Below are 23,352 nucleotides of genomic sequence, written 5' to 3'. Positions count from 1 at the left end.
GGGCTCGGCTCAACCACCAGGATGCCCTTTTCCCCAGACACGGGTAAGCCACGCACAGTCAGATGTGGGCGGGCGAACCCGCATGGCTCGGGGTCCGTGGAGACGCCACTCTCCAAACACCTGCTTTCACAGGTGCCCCCTGCGGGGTGTTTTACTTTGATGACGAACAAAACATGGTCATCGTGAAATTCATGTCACAAGTTTTGGGTCCCGGCGTCCACCCACGTGGACACACAGTTTGACGAGCGACTACCACAACCTATGCTAATACTCTAGTAAATATTAAGCATTAATAATTATCTGTGAACTTTCAAGAGCACTAGAAATATAAATTAACACAGACTCCGTTTGTGTAAATCACGTAAACTGATTACATACCTTGGTGTCGCCCGTAGAACGTGCGAGTGCTGCAGGTCGCCATTTGGAACAGCGAGCCACCAGTTGTTTTCAGCGGTGTTTGCTCAACACTCCTTCTGATGGCATCACAGACTATGTCCATGACGTTGGGGGGGAGTTCTTTCCTGTGTGCGGCGGCGTTTTTCTTTAACAATTCAAAACCCAATGTCTACACTGGTGGACGCAGGGTCTCAGGAGGGTAGGGGTGCGACCACACAACCATGCCCAACGCGGCCTGAGCCATCTTGAACAGCTGTTCCCCGATAAATGCGATTAAAAATGTGTGCAATTATACTTGCTTCAAATAACTGTAGTGAGCCATTTGAAATAAGTTTCGGCTTACAATAACTAAATGCTTGTCTATACAAACTTGTTTCTTAAGGAGGCGGAGAGAAAGACGTGTTCCGAATAAGTCCCTGAGGGCAGCCGGCCTCACGACCTGTAGGTATAATTGCTTTAGGAGCTTATCCAACTGAACCCCGGAACCAAGGGGACAACACGGTGAGTAGGACGTGCCTCTGAGAAAGAATAAAAGCGCTGTAGGAGCGGTTAGAGTTCCTCGATATGCTCCCCCGAAGGGGAAGCATAGTTGCGCGTTTCTTTTCCCTCTCCGCCACGTCGCTATCGCCGAGATTCATCACGTGAGGAGCAAAGCGTCCGGCGCCGGGCAAGAAAGCCTCCTTTACGGTCGCTCCGCCGACGTTGCTCGCGCCTCGGCGTATGTTTCCCTGCTTTTGCCTCCTTCTCCTCCTGTCCTGTTTTCCATGCGCGGCGGCGCGCGTAGCGCCGCTTTTCGCCAAATTTAGTCACGTGAGGAGCAAAGCATCCAGGGCGTGCAGGAAAGCCGGCGCTACGGCCACCCGCCGACGCTGAATGCGCAACTCTGCTACCTACGGTAGCTATATACAGGAACTCTAGGAGCGGTAAGGTTCCAGCGACCCCTCCAAGCTGCCGCCGCAGGGAGCAACTACTCCCGGAGCAAAGACCGTAAGAGATCGCGCCTGTTCACTCTAGCCCTGCCATTGCTCTCCAAACTGCTGATAAAGGCAATGTCCACTCACACAAAGGCGTTTGCTCAATTTTCCTACGTTGCATTATAACTAGGTCTAGGCACCTGATCGAAGGACCTACCGATGAATCAATTAATGATTTACTGGCGATTAAATGTTTCACCAGTGAATGCGTTAATTATTGACAAACGAATCAGTAAAAATTTAGCGCTTTCACCACGCAGACGTGTACGAGTACACCTGTATGAACGCAAACTTTAGGTGAAAATCTGGCCTAAAGTAAACTGTGGGGGTGATATGTGTGACTCAAAGAAGTGGAGAAGGTTATATGGTCCCCCCAGCCACTTGAACGCCACGCGATTGTCCGTTTAGCGCTGCTTAGCCTATAGAAGGTATTCACGGGACGCCATATTTGAGGGCGATGTTTAGAGCGCATGCTCAGAACGAGCTGACATTAATAGCCTGCTAAGACCGGCAACCTTGATGGTGCTAAATGCACGCTCCAAAAGGACTGCGGAAGCTCGTCGTCAGCATGCGCTCAACAGCAGCGCACACGGATATGGCCGCCAGTGAATACTCCCTATTACTAAATTACCCAACTATCAAGTCAAGAAAAATACCGGGAATGGTGTTCCACGCGCCTCACGTGCTGGCGTCTGCAGCAGTAACTGTCCTAAAGAAAAAGCCTGAAACAAATGTCATCTTGCACGCGCTTTCATTAATGCTTTATTTTGGTTATTTATTTCGATTGATTTATACGGCGAAGGAGTGCGCGTGCGGCGCGTGCGGCTCGTGAAACAGCAATCCTTGCATCCTCCTTGGTGCTTGGGTAATTTAGCAATAGGTCTATTGGAAACAATCAAAGGAGTTCCCTATTGCTGGAAATATATTAACGAACCTGTTTGCTTCTGTGGCTAAAGTAATAATTTCTGAGTGTGGCTGCCTTTCGAGTGTTTTCAAATACACATCAATTACACATAAAAAAATGACGCACGCACTAGACACACCTTAGTTAGCCAGGGACTTCGGGGAAGGGTGCCCGTGTCGCACCCCGGAGGCCCGGGTTCTTTTCCCATTTAGACCGCAATGTACTGAAGTTTCTTTCCAAAGCCATTCATTTACTTTGTTTGTGGGAACCTTCGTGAAAACTGTGACGTCAATCCGAGCATTTCTAACGTGTTTTTACTCTTTGCGCCGTCGGCCATTTTTGGTACCATCGCTCGGTCATGCCGCCGCCGCCGCCGCCAGATTTTCGCGTAATGGGGCAAATAATTTTTTCGCATTAAAACGTCTTCTGACCAGGCCAGTGTCAGCATAAAAAGCAAATATGCATAGAGTAATCAAATTGACATTAGCTAAGCATCGTAGTCACAATAAGTAATATGAACATCATCGAAAGTTTCAAATAGAAATAATTCACATCGACATTTTATTTCATTCATTTATTTAACCCTTAAATGCCCACAGGGGGCTTTACCTAAACGGGGGGGGGGGGGGGGGGGGGGGGCAAATGTAAACACATAAAATAACACAAACAAAAAGACTAGAAAGTTTATGAACACGTGCAAGCAGGACGCTAAGTGGTGACGGGAGAGGAAATGGCAGATCTGGAAGCTATTGCAGTCCGTGATGCTCACAATACGTTCCGGTAGGTTTTTCCAATCAGTAATAGCCAATTGTAAGGATGAAAATTTGAATAGGTTTGTCCTAGGCGTAGTCAGTTGAATTTTGAGTGGGTGGTCACAGCGGGGGCAGATGTGGATGGCCGGAGGGCAGTATTCATCTTTTTTTAAAGGAAAATTATAATATATTTTGTGCAGCTGGGCAGTACGTGATACTTTGCTTCTGTGTTTTAAAAGAAGGAGGTTTAATTCCGCTTTCATTGCGGTAACACTTGTAGGCTGATAATTGTGGAGAATGAAACGTGTAGTCCGGTTCCGTACAACTTCTGATTTTTCTTCCAGGTACAACTGGTGGGGGTTCCTGTCAATGGATGCATACACGAGTTGAGGACGGATGAGAGAATGGTATGCGAAGTATCTTTGTTTCTTGCGTGGCCTTATGGAGATGGTGCTTTAAAAATCCCAAACTTCTGTTTGCTTTCGCAGATATGTAGTTTATATGAGGCTCCGATGATAACTTATGGTTAAAGTTGATGCCAAGATACTTTTTTGGCTGTTACGGCTTCAATTGGTATGATAGCAAGTTAATAGTTAATCTGAGTAATGTTTTTTTTTTTGTAGTGAAGTTAAGAAATTTTGTTTCGTCTCCATTGATCTCCATTTGCCATTCTCGACACCATGCTCGAATTTGTGACAAGTCATTTTGGAAAAAGGGTACAGTCGGTTACACTCATTATTTTTCTCTAAATCACGCAGTCGTCCGCATTTAGTCTAATAGTGAAATGCAGAAGATCCGGCAGGTCATTTATGCAAATTAGAAACAACAATGGACCCAGCACGGTTCCCTGCGGCACTCCCGATTTAACAAGTTTTTTTGTGACGAACAATTGTCCTCTATAACAACGTTATGTATTCTGTTTGAAAGGAAATTTTCAATCCTGTTTATAATGGACTTTTCTACTTTAAGTGCTTTTAATTTTTGGATAAGATGGCAATGTGGGACTTTATCGAACGCTCTTTTTAAAATCAATGAAGATAGAATGAGTCATGTTTTTTTATGTAGGATATGGTGGACGTCCTTTAAAAATTCAAAAAGCTGAGATTCACAGGAGTACGACCGCCGGAAACCGTGCTGGTTTGTAAAGAGTATATTGTTTACACATAAATAACTTATTACATTAGAATACACGACATGTTCTATCAATTTACTTACAACAGAGGCTAGAGATATGGGTCTGAAATTGGTAGAGACATCTTTTGTGTCATCTTTAAAAATCGGGACAACCGTTGCAGATTTCCAGTCAGCCGGATCAACACCAGAGTCAAGAGATTCTTGAAATATGCGCGATAAGAGCACAAGATATTTCACTTGTAATCTTTAGCAACTTTGTAGTTATAAGGTCAGGACTGGGAGCCAAGTTACATGGTAAATTTGATATTAATTTTGAAATTCCGATATTTGTCACAATGATCGCGTCTATTTAGGTGGTCATAAAATATTCTGGGCAGTACGAGGGTAATGAAAAAAATTCATCAGCGAACACTTCATTAAAGAAAGTACATAACAACTCACAAGTCTCTGCGGTCGGTAAACTTTTGCCAGAGGCGTCAGTCAAGCTGAACGAGTTCTTTACCTGCTTTGGATTCACAGCGGACCAAACGTTTTTGGGGTTTGTTTTCAGTATATTACAAAGATCATAGTTTAAAAAGTTATCTTTTGCATTTTTTATTCCATATTTGCAAGTTAAATAAAACTCCTTGTATTTTAACCATTAAATAGCAGTCTGAGACACCTTTGCGGCACGAAAAAGCCTATCCTTTTTATTTAGCAACCTCTTCAAACATGTTGAAAACCACGGGTTCGAAAACGACGCGTGAATTGCTAGTTTCGGAATAAATTTGTTGCACAAGTCAAGCAATTTACACTTAAACAAAAGCCAGTTTTCATTCAGAGACCTAGAGTCTAATTCTTCTAAAAACCAAGCTGAAAATGGCGAAAAGTGTTGGTGAATAGCGTCGAGGTTTGCTCTAGAGTAACTGGAAATTGTTTTTGCCCGAAGAGGTTGCTCACATGATGGAATGGAAACTTCATCATTAATATATATGTGATCACTTAATGGTTTCATATACACAGTATTTGCAACTAGATCGGGTTTTGAAATAAAAAAAGGTCAAGCATGGCTTCACCACGACTGGGTTTATTAACAATTTGAGAAAGTGCAAAAGAGTATATAACGTCAACAAAATCGCGAGACTGTTTTGGAGGGTTCTGCTACGATAGAAATGGTATTTTATCATACAGAATGGACCATTTAATTTCAGGGTAGTTGAAATCGCCAGAGATAACTTTCATGAACATACAATGTGAGCGTTACTGTAAAATTCTCCATTTGTTCTGCATTCAAACAGAATATATATATCTATATACATATATATATAACGGGCATGGTGGCGGGAGGCCGAAGGCGTGGGTATAAAACTGAGAAGAAAAAAACCCTTAGTGAAAACAGAAACAACGGACAATTTAATCTTCGACGTTTCGGCCGGAGTCCGGCCTTCGTCCTATATATATATATATATATATATATATATATATATATATATATATATATATATATATATATATATATATATATATATATATATATATATATATATATATATATATACATGTAAGACGTTGGTATATTTTTTTGAACCTCAAAATAACAATAGACCTAATATTAATGAAACAAATCAAAAGCACTATCAAAAGCACTTTCAAATCTGCTTCCCACTCGCCTAACAAATTTGAAGTTTAGGTCACTGGAGCTAAAAAATACACTTTTACTGTTCTCTCGAACATGCAGAATCTTCGACCTCGGCGTACTATTTTAACAATATTGGGGTGGTTATTTATAAGGTCAGATAATTGGTAATCAAGTTTAATCAAACTATCATCAAAATTATAAGTTATATAAAGCACCCTTCTGAACACCCGTCTTGAAATAAAAGTGCTATTGATTGTTCTATCATGAATCAAAATGCAGTCAAATACTATAAGGTACACAAGCACAAACACGCATACTAAAAGCGCAAGGCCACGGTGCACGGTTTGCGCTTAATTGCTTTGACCGGGGACAAAAAACGCACTATACGACGTTGAGCTCCATGACAGTTTTTTCTGACTCTGCTTGATTGGCCTCATTGATATGTTACGTCGGCTGCGCTCTGACTTAGAGCGAAAATTAATTTAAACGTTTGTGTCGTGCAAAAGCTCTTTCGTTGACGAAATACTGACAAGGCATGTCTCATATATGTTATTTAACGTTTGATAACAATCTTCACTGATTGATTGACTATGTTTTTAATTCTTGAATAGTTCAAATGATAGCTACTGACTCGCAAGCCTCTAACGACAACGCTTTGCCAACCCTGCAGCGCGGACCAACGCCAGTATCAAAGAACAAATTTTGCCCAGCTAGGCTTTCTCGATCGGGTCGATGAGCTAGCTGGGCTCCGCTTCTCTGCGAACTGGGTACTACTATGCTCTGCTTCACCTCATGATGTACGGCAGAAAAGGCTACAAGCGCGAGCTCCTTGCAATAGGGCACATCTCGGCGGCACAAGCTCTGGTACGTTAAAAGCAACTCCCAACGCTATGAGCCCGCGCTTCTAGCCTTCTCTGCGGTAACACATAAGGTGAAACAGACTACAGCACCCCTGGCACGTTCGCTGGCATTTGTGTCAGCAGCAGCTGACACAAATGCCAGCAAACGTGCCAGCAAATGATGTTGTTGCACCGCTCCACTGGGTAGCGGGCTTAGTGACGCCTCCTTGAATTATTCGATCTGTATTTCTTTACTTTATGTCTCTCGAAACATGAAAACTATTTTTATAACAAATTCGAATGGTGATTACAATCATACATATTATTTCGTGTTCCAAGAGAAACGTTTGACTGTTCTGACCATCAGGGAACCAGGTAAGTTAACGTCATTAGCCGCGTGCATTTACCATCACGCAGCACCACCGTACATCCAATTGTTTTGCGTCTTGTCATTTTAAAATATGATACACTATTTTTTGTGGTTTTGTCTTTATTCCCTAAGTCTCCCGAACCACTAGGAAATGAAAAGAGCACAAAACAGACAGAAGCTAAAAGAGCATTGGAGGGGCCCTTTAACATTCGCTGTATTCCATGTCAAGGCAAGACGCGAGTACAGCCGGTGTAGCTATGTGACGCTCCATTACGCGTGGACCTACAAACTGGAGTTGGGCAAGTTGGTACATCTTAGATTCGAAAAGCGCCAAAAAACAAGGACAACAGAAGGAATAGCGCATCGTTTCGTCTATTCCTTCTGTTGTCTTTGTTTTCTGGCGCTGGGTAGACCTAGGTAGGGTAGACCTACCTAGGTCTACCCAAAATGAACCATGTCGCAATCCGTCAAAATTTTTTTACATTTTTCGTTCGCATACTCACATACTGTGTTTGCAAAGGTCATGAAACATCCATTCTAGGATGCGTTGCCGCTAATGATAAGGAATGAGTCCGCCGACTTTGATCTGGCTCACGGCAAATTGAATATCCTTGGGCAGCTCTGGGCGCGTGTACTGTTGCAGGGGAACCACACTTTCTGGCCACGACTGTCCTTGCGGCCCAGTCGGTACCACGGAACTCTGGGAAACAGAAATAAAGTATATTATATTCTTCGCACATCATAATCAACAGGTGGCAGTTTTGGAAGCATCGTGGATAACTAAGGTTGCCAGTTAAAATTGCGAGGCTTCGCTCTAGCTGATACGTCGGGCTATGGGAAAGATGCGTTAGCCGAGTCAGCCACGAGCGGAGCTCGTGGCCGAGTCCTGAACTCTTTACAGTTCAGAACCAGGTGTGTAATTAACCTATCCACTTATCTATCTGCTTACAAGAAAGTGAAAAGCAGTCATGAAAATTGAGAGCCTTGAACGAAACAAATAACAGTCATTGATGTCAACCCTTTAATGACTTCAGCTGCCATGATAGCTCGGCCCATGTCAGCCGCTGCAGGCTTCGTGACCAGCTGTATGCGTTATTTGTCTTCCAACACAGTGTCGGGACAAAGGTCCAAAAACGTTTTGAACTCAATCAATGTTTATTTAATGAGATGAAGATTTTAGCCCCATAATTTGGGGCTGGCTACTTCAATGCTAATAATGGGGTAAAGTATGATATGATATGTTCAATAATTATGAAATCTGGGCATAATGAATAACAAAGTAAACTATGAACGTGCTGCGTTAATATCACAAGCAAGCGCACTTTGAGAAGTACGATATGCACAGTATTATACAGTGGTACAAAATATGTGCAATTAAATCCTGCTATACCAGTAACTCGTAATCATTGAACTTAATATTTGGCTTCTATCTTTGAGTCTTTCAGAAATGCAGTTAGTGAGGCTAATGCACGCTTTTGTTTCTTTAAGTCGGGCCAAGGGCCTAGAGCTTTGGCGAGAGAAAATGGACGATTGTCGAGTATCCCGAGACTAATCCGTAAGCGGGCGCGCCACTGATCGTATCTCGGACAGTCCATGATTAAATGTTCGACGTCTTCAACCGGGTTGTCGCACTTGCAACTCGGTGTTTCTACTTGTTTTATCCGGTGAAGGAAGCTTCCCGTGTATGCTACCTCAAGTCGTAGGCGATGGATAAGGGTGTCGATTGACCTGGCTGAATAGGTGTACACTGGGCAAAGGAGGTCCGGATCGATTAGACGGATCAGGCTGTCTTGTGGGATGCTGCTAAGCCATTCATCATGAGACATTCGCTCACGTAGTCGACGGATGTATCTTTTGGCGTCGCTCTTTGTGAAAGGTGTAAGGTGGACATTGTTACTTGTATGGGCTGCGGTAGCCAATTGGTCAGCTTGGTGATTTCCTGAAACTCCGGTATGCCCGGGGACCCACTGTAGATGTATAGTGTTGCCAAATTCGATGATATCAGAGAGTTCTAAGTAAATTCTGTGTACAAGGGAGTTGTGTTCACTACGACTATTCATAGTCTTAATAGATTGCAAAGCTGCCTTTGAATCAGTACATATTACCCAAGAATTCGCTGCCGAGTTGCTTTTTATGTACGTTGCAGCCGCGAGTAAAGCATGTAATTCCGCAGTGGTTGAGGAAGTAGGATGCGATAGTCGAAAGGATGACCAATGGCTAAAATCAGGCACAATAAATGCTGATGTCGATCCGTCTTCAGTGGTTGATCCATCAGTATACACGTGGATGTCATCTTTATATTTTTCTTCCAGATGTGAAAGAGTCAATGTTCTTGCAATCTGTGCGTTAACTGATGTTTTTGTTTGCATGCCTGGAATGTCCATGTTGATCTCCAATAATGATAGCGTCCAGGGTGGTTTACAGATCTCTTAAATCCAGTTAGGTTGTTCGGGAATCCATAATGGAAGAGAATTCAGTGTGGAAAGAAAGTTTGTCCCTTTGCGAGTAAAAATATCATTGAACAGAGGCCGCGTGGAGAGTCGAAAGAAATTATGACATATCTCCTGTGTTCTTAGAATATGTATAGTCGGCTCTCTTGCCGTTACGAGTACAAGCGCGATGGATGTTGATCGCGGTAAACCTAGGCATACTCTTAAGCTTCTTGCTAGCATGTAGGTAAGGCGAGACTCTGATGTCCGGGAAAGTCCGTTTAACACCCGAATAGAGTATGCAATCGCTTGTCGTATTAGCGCCGTGTGGAATGAGAGCATCGCATCTATTGATGCTCCCCATCTTGCCCCCGCAATGCAGCGGAATACATTAATCACAGAATTAATTCTACCCTCTAACATGTCTAAATGTTTGGACCAAGTGAGAGATTGATCTAATATTACACCAAGAAATCTATAGGATTTAACCCTTTGAATTGATGCTCCGTTGAGATCTAGCCTAAGCCCAGGGAGTTTCTTTCTTGTAAATGGCAGAAATGCTGATTTCGCGGCAGAGAGTTCCATTCCTCGTTCTTTTAGAAATCTAAAAGTGGTGTCTAAGCCCGCTTGTAACTTATTCTTTAGGATATCGCGAGATGAACCAGAGATCCATATACATATGTCATCCGCATAGATGGATATTTTTAAAGGTGATTCAAGTTTCTGCGGTAGCTGTGCCATTACTGCATTGAAAAGAGTAGGGCTCAGCACGCTGCCTTGGGGTACTCCATGGTGTACTTCATGTCTCATGCTGTTTCATCGTTGGTTTTTACTATTATGTTCCTACAATAAAGAAATTCCTTTATCCACCGAAGCATCCGTCCACGTACACCAAGCTGTACGAGCCCTTCAAGAACGTGAGCATGGCTAACAGTGTCGAATGCTCGACGAATATCTAGGAAGAGTGCAACTGTAAAGTTTCCATTGTTTCTTTCGTGTTCAACGGATGTGGTGAGATCTAAAATGCCATCCATTGTGCACCTTCGAGGGCGAAATCCTGTTATCTCTTCGGGGAACGCTTCACTTGTTTCGAGCCACCACTGTAAGCGATTATGTATCATCTTCTCAAGTAGTTTACAGACGCAACTTGTTAAGCTGACAGGACGGAATGAATCTAAATTTAACGGCGATTTTTCAGGCTTTAGTAGTGGAACTACCTTAGCCAGCTTCCATGATTCAGGTATCTTTTCTGTTCTCCGAATTTCATTATATATTTCAAGAAGTGTGGTAATAGCGGCAGGGCCAAGATTTGAAAGAGCGTCATAAGTGACTTTATCAAGACCAGGAGCTGTTGATTTTCGAATACTTTGTAGCGCGCACTCTATCTCACGGGTGTTGAATTCATAGTCTAGGTCTGTTTGCACTGAGTGCAGCTCTTTCTTGAATGCACGAGTCGCTTTCTCGTGAGAAAAACGGTATTCTATAGAGGACACCATATCACTTTGTTGCGTTAGCAAAGTACAATATTCATTCGCAATTACTACCTCCGATGTACCTCGAAGGAGAGCTAGAGCCCGGAAAGGTTGTTTTTGTATTACTGGTGTACGGAGAGAACCAAGTATCTTCCATACCTTCGGTATCGGAGTGAATGGAGTTAGAGTACAGCTGAACTGCTTCCATCGGCGAATGGAGAAAATTTGTAGCTCTCGTCGTATTAGTTAGTGAATGTGTTGGGCCTCATTGTAGTCCTCAACACGACCAGATCTTCGATAACGACGTTCTGCTCTGCGCCTTATTGCCCTTAATTTTTCGTATTCGCCATTGTCGCCGACGTGTTCACTGTGTACGGTCACAAGACGCGTTGCTCGTTCACAATTGTTTAAAACGGAGATTGCAAATTCCTCGGGTTCCTTTACATTCGGAAGGTTCTGAGTGTTGAAATGCCTGAACATTTTCCAATTCGTAATCCGAACTCGATAATGCTGTCCACGAACATCGAAAATTGGGTGTTGAATGAGAATTGGGAAGTGGTCACTGCCTCGGGTTTCTCTATCAGTCGTCCATGTCGCTTGAGGTGAAATGTCGGGAGAACATAGTGTCAGATCCAAATAGCTGCAATAGGTATGGCCCCGGACGAACGTTGGGGACCCGTCGTTGAGGACACAGATGTTGTTCTCGTCCATATATTTCCCGATTAGATTTCCACGTTGATCGCAGTGATCACTCCCCCACATAGTGTGGTGGCCATTAAAATCTCCACATATTATGTAAGGAGTAGAAATGTGGCTGAAAATTGCAGAGAATTCCGAATGGGTTAGCGGAGTCCGAGGTTCAATGTAGACACTCAGTATATGCGACATTGTCTCACCACATCGTACCTTGCAAGCAACAAATTCTGGGACTTCTGTAGTTGACGAAAACACGGGCACAGATATTATATCTCTCCGTACCACCGATAACGCTCGGCTTTGGCCGTGTTGGGGAGATGACTTGTATAGTAGATAATTTGAAAGACGAAAATCATCATCTACGCGAGCTTCTGATAATGCAAGTATTGGTATATTATATTGTGCAACAAACCGACGAAAATCGCCTGACTTTTTCCGTAATCCATTCGTGTTCAACTGAAATATTCCTGTATGACTGTATATGTCAGGCATTGGAATACTCCTCATTCATAGTTGCACGTGACGACATAACTAACCTTTCTAGAGTAAATAGCGCTGTTACTTCCGGTAGGTTGTTGGCTGATGGTACTGCATCAAGTATAGCCCGGAGAGCTGTAAAAAACATGGGTACCAGTAAATGTTCAACATCACTCGATCTTCGGGTCTCCAAGTATTGCGGATGATGTTCATGTCGATGAATGCCTTTTCTCAGAGTGCGGGGAGCTGGCACTGGTGTGATCGCTGCTTGTCTGTCTCCTCCAGCAGCCTGACCAGAACTAGACGTGCGTTGGTGTGATATCTGGCCTTCTTGCTGGCGACGCTTTAGTGCGTCCGAGTACAATGGCCTGGGAGGTTGTTGAGACATCTGGACTTGCTGTGTTGATCGAGGAGGTCGAGGTGGGAGTGGAGGTGGATGGGGAGGAGGCAAAGGGACAGGAGGTGGGCGTATAATTTCTAGGTTTGGGGACGGGGAGCGGTTGTTTCTTATCGGTCCGTTCAGGATCTCGTGTTTTCTGGCTGCTGCGGCTGCTTTTTTATGAGGACAGCCTGAATACGAAGCACAGTGTTTTTCTCCGCAATTGGCACATTTTGGGTTGGTTTTGTTCATGCACTACTTGTAGCTGTGCGGCCCTGCACACACCTTGCACCTTTGTTGGCCACGACAATGTCTTGCAATGTGTCCATGCCGTTGGCAGCGGAAACACTGTGTCGGGATGCCGAAGTATTCCATCACCGGGTGGCTTGTGAATCCCAGGAAAACCCGGGAGGGCATCGGCTCATCCTGCGGGAACTGAAGCAGGACACTTTCCGTTGGCTCTTGCTCCATGGAGCCGTCTTCTTTCCTTGAGTATGAAATTTGCCGCTGGACCGCGATGACACCAGCATCTTTTAAGTAGTTGAGTAGTTCAAAGTCTGAATATTGGACTGGGATATTGTTGATCTTGCCAACATTACGGGTGTACGACTCGGAGACGGTCACCGACACGTTTATTCCGACTAGGGATTTCATCGCAAGTAGTCAATTTGTCGCGTTTAGTGATGCCGCATTGACGGTGATAGTGCCATCCTTTCTTATGCGTGGGGCGAGTACCTTCTCTTGCGATACTGCTACCATTTCTTTTGCAATCTTGTTTGGACTGATTTTCCAGAAAGAAGCCCCGTGTTGCTTTGGCTTGATGATCAAGGGGATACCAGCTGGGCGGTTTTTTCGCACGGTGACTTGGGTGAAATCAGTCCCGTCCTGAATGTCATTGTTTTCCTCATTAATCGAGTAGGTTGACGTTCTTGCATCCATATTTTCTTGAGAGAGTTGCAAGTATTGTTTCTTCAATGGGATATCATTATTGAAATCTTCATTCGCCGTTGGCTAATAGTAAATGTGGTTCCATGCCTGAAACTTGGCTTGTGGTAGCCACGGCATCCATGTTGGTGCCCGGGGTCAAGGTTTCAGAAACCGCGTCATTGAGGCGCGGCGACTCGGTCGCTAGTTGCCGCTTTTTAGCCGACAGGGTACCTCTGCAGGGTCCAGTGACTAAGTTATTGTTCGCGGTAGCCAAAACGATCGGAATAGCGTGAAATAATTCAAGCTTACAGGAGGAGCGAGAAATCGGTGCTTCCTGATCCGGTCGTCGTCGTCGTTCTCGTTCCGTTTTGAACTCTGTCGTTTACCTGTTAATGAGAGAGCGGAAGATATATCGGGCACGTGCTCAAGCAGTACCTCAAAATTACTTCACTCATCAAAATGGAAAAGAGTAAAGCTGTACGCAGTACGTCGTGCACCTCGACCGGAAATGACTATCGGCACGACGCGGAGAACTCACGCCATTCGGGTCACCCATTTCGGACGGCGCGTGTATCACCGGGGAGCGTGTTGAGCCAGCCCCCTGCCTGCGTTCACGCCGCTTTGCGGCGACAGGGTGCCGCTGCTAATTACAGAACTGTTAACCCACTTAGCCACCCCCGTACATGCCGCTTCGCGGCGTCCAGCCGGGAACCCCAAGCCCGTTGTCCCCCATGCACCTCCGGAAAGTTAAACAAAATTTCGCCGAACAAATGATTTTTTTTCAGTGTTTATTGCAAAAAAAGAAATGTAAACATCGCCAAATGCCTCGACAAAACGAAATATTAGAAATAAAAAAAAAAAAAGGTATACCCCCACCAGGCATCGACCTCGGATCCGCTGGGTATGAGGCAGCCGCGAGGTATATGTACATGGGTCAAGGTATATGAACATGGGTAGCGAAGCTGCCATAGAAGCCCACATGTCGAAAAAATGGCGGCCCATGGAGCTGCTTTAGCGCCATCTATGAGTCGTGGAGACACTTCCGGCGGAACAAAAAATCAACAGGAAATGACGACACTTCCGGAAAAAAACGTGACGTCATGCGTGCGTGCGGTTTGGCGCGAAAATTAAACAAAACTAATCCCAGAGATCACAGGTAAATGAACGACATATACACTAAAAAGTCTCCAACATAGCTCCGTGTTTGAGCTTTGTTTGATACTTTTTAGTGTATATGTCGTTCTTTTTACCTGCAGTCTCGGGTTTTTCTTGGGGTGTTTACACCTTGTGTTTACTCAGTACTAGAATACTGGATGGTTTACACCCTTATTTGCCCTTGCTCTTATATTTTGTTCGAAATGTTTTTTTTTTTTCTGCAGCCGACTTTGTTATCCGACCTGCTATGAAAGTAGTTTCATTTCGTCACACCATCGTGTCTTTGCACTGTGGTCAAACTCCAGCCGCAGTGTTTTGCTTTTTGCTCCTTCAGGATCCCTGGGAAATATGTAAGAAACCTTAAAGCAAATTATGTAATGCCACAAAAAAGAGTGAATGAAATTGCTGGAGTGTGTTGGGCGTATGAAATACACAACAGTAACTCTAATGCAAGTCCAACGTCGCTTTAACAGTAGCGTTTTATTTGGTTTATTCACTTACAATCATTCACTCGGATTACTCACTAGAAATATACAATCGGTATCAACTATTTTCAAAAGATCATGGTCGAAAAGAATTAGTAGATCGGTACATAAGGCACACTGTTATAACCTAAGACATTGTACTATCGGCTGGATGCTGTGAGGACATTGACAGTTGATAGGCAGCCACTAATAACTCGGAGGTTCCACAATGTTCCGACGACAACTGAGGCCACCACTGTAATACACAGAAAAGCTACACTTTTCTACACATTCCTTGGGCAAGGTACCATAATGCTGAAAATATCTTAACTTGCATCTGCTGGTGCTGCTACACTGCAACGCAGCGATTGTTTGGTGCAGGTCAAGGAAGCCAAGTGGAGTAAGCCCTCTTGGAGCCCTGTGGTATGCTGCACTTCATGAGCCAGTTTTGCTTCACAGCTTTAAACTCTATATATGTGAATAAGTTAGAAGACTACATTACTCCTCAAGAAACCGAAGAAAATGAAAGGCTCGAATAGAACATGCCTGCACTGCTTTAAAAAGTACTCTGGGTGGTCTCACATACGTTGTCTGCGCACTTGCGGCCTACCTTTACACTTTGCTAAAGTATCAAATAGTCAGCATTTTTTTTCCGCGCGAACCAGTGCAGAATGACTCTGGCAATCAGAGAAAACAAATTATCATAAACACTTTCGTCACATACAGTCAGAGACTGAAATCTTCTGGTTAAAAAGGACACAAAGAGTCCGCTCTACGTTCTCCTTTGAAATTAGGTTGTTGATACGTGTCTCGAAGACTTCCTCACAAGCTTCAACAAATAATATGAAAGAAGCAGAAGGAACTGAGAGGATTCCAAGGTGGGAGTCGGCAGTTCCTTTCACACTCAAATACAAGAGCACTTGATTTCCCTCGGAAAAACACGCATTTTCTGTCCTCAACTCATATATCTGGGATGTTCCTACACAGGAATGAACCTTGAGGAATTTCGATGCCAGCCACCCAGCAAAATAAACCATGTTGTTCTCTTCTATTGCCAAAGGGTAGTTTGAAGGCGAATCGTCTGCCGTGGTAAGAAAAACTGTGCTTCCTAAGGCAACACGAGGAGAAGGTTCCAAAAGGCCTGCTGGGAACGTAGCAAGGAGAGACATGTCATCAGCACAGTTTGACTTTTCCGACAGCTTGAATAGGTTGCTAATCAAAAGGTGCCTGAACGCAGCCTGAAATTGACCGAAAGTGGAGTTCGTGTTTGCACCTGATTTTGAACGTATAACGGCAAAAGTGTTTTCAAGGGTATCCTGGTTCAAATGGCAGTTTAAAAGGTGGGAAAAACCACAATTAACCGCGAGGTGATTGCTGAGCAGCAGTAGAGACCTAACTGTTAAGCAGAAGCCACGAATGCAGTACGGCTGCCTTCCACATCCGAGTACTTGCAGGCTCTTAAAAACCAGAATGCACTCTTTCAGAAACTCCTCATTGATAGAGCCGTTACAGATTGCAGAGGCATATGGCGTCTTTGCAGATTTCTGCGAGCTATTTAGGCTGTCAAAGAGGCGGTCGATTCTTTCAACAAATCTCGCTGTGTGAACAGCTGTGGCTGGCAATAGCTAAGGAGTAACAAGGAAATACATTGCAGCTGCGCAGTGATTGCTAAATACTTGAGCTGCTAGCTTCACCGACATGGTTGAAAAAACCTCGAGACTGCGGGTAAACGACACAGCGCTAAAAAGTCTGTAACACAGCTGAAATTTTTCTTTTCCGAAATCTGGTTATATAGGCAATTTGATACAAAAGAAAAAAAACCGACATCTTTGACTAGAAGGTTCAATTAAAATGCTTCTCCTTCAGCTTTGGCATAGAACCGATCTCAAGTTTACGGTCCTTTTCATAAGCTTCCTTGATGTAGGAACTTTTCACTATGTAATCACCAACCTTTTAGTCGTATTTAAATCACATGTTTCTTAGTCACTTCAAAAGGTGCGGAGCATTGAAAAGGAAAAAAAAAAGTGGCTTGCAATTGATCTCTACGTAAGGCTTTTCGGCAGTTACGATGCTTGAAAAAGAGACACGTTCTTGCACCATTTATCGCATACAACAGCTACCGGCTTCAGGCCAGCGTCCACAAGGGTGCTGTAGCAATGGAAAAAGAGATCTTTTAGTACATCTGAAGGTGTGCCTTTGTGAGCAAAAAATAGCCAAGCGGCTGCTTCCACGGTGTTCCGACTCCTTTCGCCATGAACATGAGAGCCTTATTTGCCAGTTTTTTGCCTTGCTGTCCACTATGTTCTTTAAGTCTTTCAAAACTGTCAGACGAGGGGTTGTATGAAAGCTCCTTTTTGATGTGCATTTCATCAAAGACTATGCTGCAGGCCCGATCGGCTCGAGGAAAAGAAGCTGCCCGCCTCTTTAGCAGCTCGAAAATGCGAGGGTAAAATCCAATCTTTAGTGGCACACGCTGAAGCCATAGCTGCAGTGACCTTACTGATGGAAGCCTGAGCAGACGCCTGCAATACTTATAGCCTTTGGGGCTCTGAAAGTAGAGGCCTAAAGCCAAGGCTTTGTTGTGGCTGCACCATCTCTGGCCAAACCGGCTCACATTGCTCATTCTAAGCTGGGCTTCAACGAGTGCGGCGACACGAGGAGACACATGAACGCGGACACTCTCAACGACTTCGGCAACAGTCCTCATCTGACGTTGTCGTTGCAGCCTTCTTTGCAGCCTCTTGTTACGCTTTTGAAGCTGTCGCACCTTGGCTCTCAGGCGTTCACCTTCTTGTTGCCGATGCTGCGGCTTTTGCAGGATGCTGCAATTTGACAAATGACCCAGATTAGGTCTCCGAGAAAAACTTGCTTTCGCCATCAATTTATTAAATGTGTAATCTATTCACGCTCAAGAACATTCCTCAATGATCTGAAGTGTCTTTAAACAAGAACCGCAAGTTTGACAAACTACACATGCAATTCAAGTTTAGAAAAGCAACAGTACATCTTTATGTTGGACTAGGCGCTTCGTGTTGGCCAGACACCTGATAGTCCAAAAAGACAACGGCGCACACAGAAGCAAGCAAGTCAGAATAGGCATCCAAACTGTGAAATGCATTTTCTTAAAGCTTGACCATACCTTACTTATGCCCATGGCATTGTAACAGTGAAGCGCTCGCACAACAGGCGACTAAAGTTTGGCAGATGGGACAAGGGACCATGACAGGCTCATCATCACACACATATGACCACGGCAGCTTTTCGATAACTTTAAAAAACACTGTCTTACGTGAGGTTTTGCGGGAAGACTAATGATTCAGTGAAACCGGTTCAGCTGTTTTGATTTGACGGTGTTAAAGGGGTTATGACACGAAATTTAAACGAATAGATTATTCTTGAAATGGAATGCTCATAGGCTACTTAGTATATACACTAAGTTACGCAATTTGTAGAGCTCTGATAATGGCGATATTCAATTTACGAATTTTTATAATTTTCATCTGGCGACCAGGCAACACTGCTCAAGTTAGTCACACCATGGTGTCCATAAACCACGCGACCATGAACACTCTCTCATTCTAGGCGCTCCCATGATCGCCCAAGCTCTTCTCGTCGCGGTACGAACAAAACCGCTCAAACAGCTCGGTAAACTGAAAGCTATTCTCGCTCTCGCCCCCCGGCCGGTTGACCTTCCACCCTGCATGCGCCTGCGAGATATTCCCGGACGACGGTGACCAAGGCGAACTCGTCGTCGCTGGAACTCGTCGCCAGCGGGTCGCAGTCAAAATGAACAGCTTCCAACATCTCTTGATAGCAATCCCTCTCATCGCTGCTGCGATCAATGTCGAACACTTCGACAAGGCGATCGATGCCGTAGACGTAATCGTCACGGACCGGATGCTGGAAACGTGGAAGGTAAACGAGGAAGCTGAGGCTCGATACGCCAAGAGAGCCAAGTCTGTGAGTGCGTGCAATTAGACACCACGCTGGAGGCTGGCTACGTCATCAGCCTCCAGGTCCGCCCGGATCTGCCCCTCCCAGGGGCCCGCATATAAATCGATTTATCCACGAAACTATCGCGCCTTTTTCAAAACAAATTTAGCAAGATTATAGGAACATAAAATGGGTCCTAGCAGTATAGTTATCTCATATTTTATTTTTGGCGCGTCATAACCCCTTTAACACCTGCGTGTGAAACTTTTTTTTTGTCTTTTTGTGTGCTTGACAATAACAATACCGTGAAACAAAAATGTGGTGAACTTTGAACAAACTTCGATTTGTAGCTGAGTCGGTCTGGTGTTATGTGACCCCTTGCGTCATCTGCTCTCAAGATAAGGTTTAGTATCCCCTGGTGTTTTTCGACCCTTGGCTTTTTATTTTTGCGGCCTGATATTTTATAACTTCACAAAAAAAAAACTGCAAAAGAAAAAAGTTCGCATCATAGAAAGCACTCACATTTGTGAGAAGGCCCAGCAGCACAGCCAGAGAGAGAGTCTCTAGGCGACGGTGAAGAAACCAAAATCTCCATGTCAGCCACGTCCCCGCTGGACTCTTGAGCAGGAGCAGCATCTTGACGTAGAGCGTAGCTGTGATCAACCGGAAAAAAGAAAGAAAGAAAGAAAAGCTTTTGTAAAAACTGCAAGTAAGAAAGCAAGTTCAACAGAGTGGAAAGTTGGACGAGTTGGTCGTTCATTTAAGCTGGCAGAAACAGTGCCTCTCTGTGTAGTTTTACAGCGCCTGTCTGTATACTCCTTGTTTCCTGTTTTACGTCAAGTTGCGCTGTTTCTACCACTTGAGAAAGCAAGCTCACAAAGAAAAGGGAATAAAAAAGATAGCACAAGCAATATTCGGCCACCACTTATTATTGGCCCCAAGTCGACTGTTCTCTAGTAAGGTGCACGAGTATGTGTGGTCCAATGAAGCCACAGAAATCCGCTTTGCAAATTTAATGTGAACTTAGCAAAGGAGAAGAGGTTGAAGTTCTCCCTTATTTTCCTATTTGAACGCATAAAAAGGAAATTCACTTTCGTTCCATGACAGGTTTATTTCAGAAGACTGGTGGTCAAGGTGGCCACAGGAACTCCGCGAGTCTGAGCGGCCGGAGTACGTGCAGCTCGATGAGGCCGGCGAACTCCTCTTTGCAAATTTAGCGTGAAGTTAGTGATTGAATAGTAGTTGCGTTCCTTCCTATGTGTCTATTCAAACACACGACAAGGAAAATCACCTTGTTCCCTCAAAAGTTCTACTTCAGAAGACTGGTCGTCAGGATGACCACAGGAACTCCGCGAGTCTGAGCGGCCGGAGTACATGCAGCTCAATGAGGCTGGCGAACTCCTCTCTGCAAATTCAGCGTGAAGTTAGTCATGAAATAGTGGTTGAGTTTCTTCCTATATGTCTATTCTAACACACAAGTAAAATCCCCTTGTTCCCACGCAAGTTCCATTTCGGAAGACTGGTCGTCAGGGTGACCACAGAAGCTCCGTGAGTCTGAACTGCCGAAGTATGTGTAGCTCGGTGAGGGTGGCGAACTCCCCTCTGCAAATATATGGTGAATGCGCCTATTTTAACACAAAATGTAAATCCCTTTTTTTCATGGGCAGCTTTATTTTGGAAGGCTGGGTGTCGGCATGGCAAAAGATGCTCCGTGGGCCGATATTGAGGTTGATTATGTCACCTCAAATAAAACATGTCATTATGAACGGGCCTCAAATGAACTTCTAGCAGTGCCTCTGACCATGTTCTAGCAGCTTTTCCAGCTAATCTCACCTAGTTATATTGCGAAATTCTCAGGTCATGAATACCGTGAGGTAATGCAGTGGTGCTGGCAGTTGCTGCCACTTTATGTTAGTTACAATGAAAAAGCTCACCATGCATAACTGCTGAACCTTGAGAGCTTTTGCTAGAAACTGCGGCTAGTGTTGTCTCTGCAAATAATATAAAAATGTTATGAGCCCACAGAAGCAATATTGCCGCGCGCAGGGTCACACACTTGTAGAAAGTTCTCGTTTATTCATGCTGCGGACATAACTATCGTTTATCCCTGCTTTTGTTGTTCTAGAAAGTGCTTGTTCATTCTCGCCCCGAGCGTGCTACGCTCGAACCTTCTCCGCCGAATCTTCGAGATGGTGACTCACTCTAGATAAGAGGCCGCCCGCGACCTTGTCGATTCAGTTTCGCCCCAGCGCTCGTCTCTGCTGTCTCGCCGACCTCGACGCTCGCGACGCTTTGTTATTATTTTCTATTCTCTTTTTGTTTTGGCACAAGTTCGCCACATTAAACGTTTAGTTCTTCCTGTTTATTTATTGTTATTCTGGTCACCACCCGTGACAATATTTCAGCCCCATGTGCTAACTATTTTTCTAAGAGCGGGTTAACAATGCTTAGTCACAAAGTGCACGTAAGGTTTATTCGTCTGCTTAGCTTCGCGGGATAACCTCTTCTCCTTTCCAATAAACCAATTTCTCTCTCTCTCTCTCTCTCTCTAGCTTTTGTGGGAAGCACACTTGACAACGCATTGTGACGGAAGTGCCCGGGCAGCAGGAAAGCTGACTCCTCAAAATGTAAAGAGCAAATTACCCTGCCTCGTAGCTGCCATAGAGTCTTCCCCTGCAAACTTCGGTTGTTGCAGAACCGAACCCACGCTTCGCGCCTGCAGATAAGGCATGGTGCTATGCGGGTCCTGTGATTACTTACGAAAAGAAAATTTGTCCAAAATGTTCCCAAACCAAAGCAAATCAAAGCAAGGACATTAACGAATGCATGACATCAACGCTCTGTGTACATCATGAAGAGTAAAAACACGAGTCTTACGCACAGATGCCCTACTATATATCTGTGGTGTACCACTGATAACCAAGCCGATGATCACGACACTAGGCTCCTCAGAGCCAGGCCGGTACAGGTAAATTTGAATATCATGGGCAATTTTATAACGACGGCACAGAACGCTGCGAAGTCAACATTCCTAGTATAACATATTACGCCTTCAGATGTAGTTTCTTGTGCACATCCAAACAACCATAATAGTTTTAGGTAAAACTAACAAGAGTTAAGAGCATGTTAAGAGAGTTAAGAGCATGTAACAAGAGTTAAGAGCAGCATTCATGTTACTGAGAGTAGCTAACCGCCGAATTCAGAAACCTCACTCAAACTACACTCAAACTCAAGGGCCCCTTCACTTCCTCGAGGAAGGCGCGAGGGCCGGCGCTTGCCAATCGTGAGGAAAGATCCGCCGTCGCGATTGGCCAGCGCCGGCCCTCGCGCCTTCCTCGAGGAAGTGAAGGGGCCCTAGAGTTTGAGTGTAGTTTGAGTGAGGTTTCTGAATTCGGCGGTAAGTCTCACCTTCGAGAGTAGAGGGGAAACGGGTGCAGCGAGATGCCAGCCGTGCGGGTGTCGCTTTTACGCCCTTCCACGGAGCATCGTTTTTTTTTTTGCGTATCGCACTCTGCTCATCATCGCACGTTGAGCCCCTTGGATGCAGTAGCGTCCAAGGTCCAAGCGCATGACTGCCAAGTTCCCGCGCAAATAACTGGGCTAATCACGCCCGAGCAAACAACAAAACTTCCCAAACGGTGTTAACTGCCGCTAAAACAATTGAAAGCGAAGAGCACTTGGAGGCCCAAACACAAGCAAGCAGACGGACGTCAGCAGCCGGTCTTTCCGCGCGCCACGAGGTCTACAAAAAACTGCGAATATCGCTATTGCTAGCCGGCCTTTTCGCTAGTGGCGTACAGAGGACGCTAATAAGTATGCATATTATTAGCAAAAACAAAGACAGGTTTCAATTTTGTAGCGCACCAAATATGATTGATAATATCAAATAATTATATTTAGCTTGTTTAAAAATACAATGATTATACTTCTAGTAACAAACTAATTAATTTTAATAATGTTTGTCCCCACCTCTCCTAATCGCGCTTCAATAGCATCCTTCACGTGACCTTCCAGACCAATGTCTTTGGCGATTTGTTTTGAATCGCTTTTTGCCCGAAGATTAGCTACCCAAGTATGTACATATACCTTGGCAGACGCGTTACCCACTTTGCTAAGCCACATTTTTTTTCTTTAATGCATGGAAATATTTACAAGTGACGTAACATGTTAATACTTATGGGTATATACAGTTATAGGACATTCACTTTCACACGTTATTTACATACCAATGTCACACACACACACCCTATATATGGCATCTTGTACATGTGGCCAGTGGGTGTGATAAATTTAGACACAGAAATGTCATCGACGAGTGTAATACAATGGTCACAAAAGGACAAATCGTCATTAGAGCATTTCAGAAATCTGAGTGACCCAGACATGCATCGAACAGGTCAAACCACTGTGGTTGACTACGCTAAGCCACATTT

General features: G+C 44.4%; 2 pseudogenes; both read right to left on the bottom strand.

The window, feature by feature from the left end:
• Nucleotides 1-264: 264 nt before the first annotated feature.
• LOC120849848 lies at nt 265-5,381 on the bottom strand (annotated as a pseudogene).
• A 3,078-nt stretch (nt 5,382-8,459) lies between these two features.
• LOC121835422 lies at nt 8,460-9,839 on the bottom strand (annotated as a pseudogene).
• Nucleotides 9,840-23,352: the final 13,513 nt, after the last annotated feature.

Source organism: Ixodes scapularis, unplaced genomic scaffold (genome assembly GCF_016920785.2).
Source record: "Ixodes scapularis isolate PalLabHiFi unplaced genomic scaffold, ASM1692078v2 PGA_scaffold13__105_contigs__length_92229423, whole genome shotgun sequence".
Classification (NCBI taxonomy): Eukaryota; Metazoa; Arthropoda; class Arachnida; order Ixodida; family Ixodidae; genus Ixodes; species Ixodes scapularis.
Note: the sequence above shows the minus strand (reverse complement) of the source record. Positions and strands in the feature narration are given on the sequence as shown.